The sequence below is a fragment of the Crinia signifera genome, chromosome 2 (assembly GCF_055691185.1).
Source record: "Crinia signifera chromosome 2, ASM5569118v1, whole genome shotgun sequence".
Lineage (NCBI taxonomy): Eukaryota > Metazoa > Chordata > Amphibia > Anura > Myobatrachidae > Crinia > Crinia signifera.
This window is the reverse complement of record NC_139218.1, coordinates 375936991-375941505: the sequence shown is the minus strand read 5'-3', so window position 1 is coordinate 375941505 and position 4515 is coordinate 375936991. Positions and strand designations below refer to the sequence as shown.

Genomic DNA, 4515 nt, shown 5'->3' with positions numbered 1-4515 from the left:
TGTTAACTTGTTCTGTGGAAGAAGAATCACACTTCTCTGTCAGATGGGTGAAGCTGGATTTGGCAGATGCCGGGAGAACTTAGGCCCTTATTCTGATCGGTGCGTACTTTCACGAATTCCTACGGTGCTGTCCGCACGCAACGCTGTGCGGTGTCGTGCGGACATCGTCCGTAGAAACGCCCACGGGTCCTCCGCATTCGGACGGACTCACTCTTTAAGAACAGGGCGTGTGTACGGACGACATACAAACCGTGCGTGTGCTGTGGACACGCACAGATTCTGCACGGTCTTACCGCGTAAGCACGGTCTTACCGCGTTAGAACGGACGGAAAGCTGGCCGTACGCACCGATGCGGAGTATTTACGCTCCATACAACACTTTTTTACTGAGTACACACAGCGATCACATGACCCACTTAGGCAATTAGGCAACCTCATTAAAAAGGGATTGTTATCTATTTGAATCAATTAAATCCTAATCTATACTGAACCACATTCCTAGTACATTCATTACACACATTAACCCTTACAGCATGTGACCCTAACATACATCTATATACACTATTTACATTTTGCTTATTTAAAAGATTTTAAACAAGTTACACATATACTTTCCCATTTTAAATAAACACACAGACAACTTCAAACTGTAATTAACAATTTATTTACATACAAATTATAGGTTTAAAGTGCAAAAACATTAACTAGAACAACTGCCGCACGTGGCCTCTGATCCGTAAGAGGGCCCCACGGAGACCCTCTTGTGCTTCTGCTGGCTCATCTGTGGACCAAATCAAAATTGAAAAATTATTAATGATATTCAGGCATACATTTTACATAGTCATACCTAAATTTGAAACATGCACCGTGACAGGTGTGTGTGTATATATATATATATAACTATATATATGACACACACAGCTATACATACATGCATACATACTACATGGAAAGCCTGTTTTTTCCCCTCTACCCTTTACTCTGTACAACACCTCACAGTCATAGTGCTCCTTCTCAATCCAAACCCACCCATGACTAAGCTCTGAGAAGCATGTCACGCGCTGCACCAATCCCAATTCTGCAAACAAAGTTCAGTGTCTGTTATATGCTGGAGCGTGGCAGGGGAGTTACACAACTCTCAGGAATGCTCAGTACATTTGTGCAATCAAGCATGGCTTGCCTGCTGATGGTCTGCTCCAGAAATCATTGTCATAATGCCAGGTAGGTGAAGCTGCAGCACTAACCCACTCCCATGCACAAAATCATTACAAACACAAAATCAACAAACAATTATGGTGCCAAACATACATGCAGACCGCAGGGGGTGGTTAGCTACAGGAGGGCCCAGGGGCACTGACCACTTGTTACTCCAGTCTAAGCCACGCCTGTCCATACTCCATTTATGCCATACTGAATCTAGTTTACAAAGATCAATCACCAGTAAACTCTACTCACCTATAGGAGGCTACAGATTGTATGCTTGCAGCAGGGACATGTAACCCTTACATCAGCAAGTCATCCCTTTCTTCCAGGATAGAGATTAACTACACAGGTTCAGTGGCACTTAAAATCGACCTGAAAGCCATCCGCACAACCTGTGTCATTAATATGTGTCCAGGATGAAAGAGATGGTTTGGCCACCCGATCTAACCCCAAAGTGTGTCTGTTGCTACCCAATTTGTTGTTTGACTTTATAGTATTTTCAAACACAATTGAATCACCAGTGCTACATATCAAATAGTAGATGACAAAAGGAAGAATGATTCTTTATGTATACATACCACTTTCGGCCGCCTGCTCCACCTCACAGGCCTCCTCATCCTCCCCCTCTTCCTGGCCCTCCTCGGCTGCCACGACCTCCACCTCGGCTGCCACCTCATCATCCAAAGGCACCACCTCCGCCTCCACTGGCCACACATCCTCCACCACTTCCTCCCTTTCCTTTGGCTCGACTTCCTCCGCCACCCCTTCTTCCCTTTCACCCTCCTCGGCCATAGCTGGCTCCGCCTCCTCCTGGGCCTGGGCCGCCTCTGCCTCCTCCCGGGCCTGTCTTGCTCGATCACGTGCTGTGTTTGGGAAAAATCAAAAAAGTTCCAATTAGTGGTCATTTGTATTAAGCCTTATCAAGCTATAAATGCAAAGGTTATAAGTACTGATAATTGTTCAGGCAAACAGCTCCTTAGTGGCCTTTACAAAACACAGCCTGTAACATGGCAGGTATGCTGTGACATTTGGCCCATTGTAAGCATCACAAGCATTAATCCTCCCCAATAACATATTTTATGACCATTACAGGGTGTCAAACAGGAAGTAGCACACATATAGTGTATGTCATGTTTAACTCATGATCAGGCTGGTGACCTTAGTGGCTTAAATAATGTCAGGTAAGCAATCAGGTACAAATGTACATTTACTGTAGAAACACTCACATCTAGCAATACTGGCCCTGATTTGCTGGAGCAAATCTGGCTGCCGACGCCTCAGGTCAGACCACCGCCGCTCCAGCTGAGCGATGGTCCGCCGCACCTGTGTGCGGGCGAATATGCGGCGGCGGGCCACTGCATATGCATTGCGCTTCTGGCGGTTGGTTATGAATGGGCCCGCCCGCCCCAGCCTGGTCTCCATAACGGAGACCAGAGTCCTGAGCTCCGCAGCAGAAAAGGGTGCTGCTCTTCCATATGCCGCCATCTTAGCAATGGCACAAATCAAGCAATCATGTTCTGTCATTGGTTGATCAGAGTGATATTTGGTATTAACTTTATTGTTCATTTTTACACTAACAGCGTGTATGCGCCCGAACAGACGGCTAACCCATTGCATCGCACACCCAGACTTGCTGTACCTTTGCATAGTTTAGCAGACCATCCTAAACAGACAGTGTCAAATAAGATGGGAACCCATTATATATAATCTATAACAATCACCAAACATGGGTATAAGCAACAGGTGAAATAGTCTGCATCACTAGACACTTACACCTAACTCAACAAGGTACTAAACAGCTATTTTATAATGAAAGCTATGCAGCAGAAACATAGCAAATAGTGCCAGACCTTTTCCCAAAATTAGGCCATGCTGCCATGTGTACACTTACCTTCTACTGGGTCATACTAGAAAGGTGGAATGAAAAGTAGCTAGCATCAAGGCTGAATTTGGAGAGCTTTCACATGTGATTTGGATGCTAGCACTGATTACTTGTGCCTAAGTGGTGGACTGGATTTACATATGGAATGGGTATTGTCAGTTGTACTACATACCAAACAAGTGCACAGTACAGATGTACATTCAAATATACATTTCATGTGTGACCTCAGTTTTATTTGGTCATTGTTGTTCAAATCTGCATTTACCTACTAAATCAGAATTACTCAGTTTGCCAGGTGGTTTTTTTGAAATATTTTTCCTCAGCAAGGGGCGTGGCCTATGCGCCGCACGGTTGACGCGGCCGTACGGAACGCAGGTTGTAGCTGATTTACGCCAATTACAGAAATAGTATTTAAAGTTGTGCTAGAAAGGCAAAAAGTTGTTGCAAACATGGCTGGCTCAGAGTCAGAGGAAGAACAGGTGGTGCAGAACCTCTTGGCCCGCATGGAGTCCAACACCACCTATGTCCCCCTCAACCCAGACCAGCCATTGGGGGAAGAGCAGCCAGATGGGCCATCGACATCACGCCAATCGGCAGCTGGCCCATCCTCAGCATCAGCAGAATCATTGGGAACACAGCAGGTGGCTTCCCAACAGAATAGCCTGGCCAGCACTTCAAGTACAGCAACCGGTGGCCGTGGCAGTGGCGGTGCCAGTGGCAGTGGCGGTGCCAGTGGCAATGGCGGTGCCAGTGGCAGTGGCGGTGCCAGTGGTCGTGGCCGTGGCCGCAATCGGGTAACAGAGGAACCAACCACCAGAAACATGGCATATGAACCGCAGGAGCTTGCCATCCTGGTGACCCGGGCACGGGATTTGATCGAGTGCCCACCGGAAAAGTTGACACACACAAGGAGATGGAAGATCTGGGAGGACATAACGGCGGAGATTAATACGGTGGCTCCACAAGTTCGTGAGGCGGAGCACGTTAAGAAGAGGCAAGTTCATGTGTGTTACATTTGAGCAGTACAAGTCCAGTAATGTTTACATTAGATATTAGATGGAGTTGGCCAATGGCCGGTGACGTTGCTTGAAGCCACAGACATGTTTGCCATGTCATTGAATTGATAGTTATTGTAGGGTGAGTGTGATTGTATCTTCTAAGGGTTGTTTTTAAAAATTAATATAATGTAAGTTTGGTTTCAGGAGGCACATGTTGTATTATGTTTCAGATTGCAATGGGTGCTACAGCAAACATGAGGAGTGACATGTATTAAGATGTACACTTTGATTGCAGGTGGCACGACTTCAAAACAAACCTCAAAAAGAAATTGACCCAGCGGTGGGAACACAGCCACACCTCTGGGGCTGGCCCCATGCCTTCAAAGCTGAAGCTCACCCCCCTGGAACAGATGGCAGAGTGCTGCATTGCAGT

At 46.4% G+C, this 4515-nt stretch overlaps 1 long non-coding RNA gene across 1 annotated transcript; it reads right to left on the bottom strand.

Annotated features, from left to right (window-relative positions):
• Positions 1-703: 703 nt before the first annotated feature.
• LOC146058568 (uncharacterized) lies at positions 704-2144 on the bottom strand. The gene is made up of 2 exons (XR_014469870.1): positions 1781-2144; positions 704-780 (listed from the first exon to the last, which is right to left on the bottom strand). It is a non-coding gene; the product is annotated as an uncharacterized LOC146058568 (long non-coding RNA).
• Positions 2145-4515: the final 2371 nt, after the last annotated feature.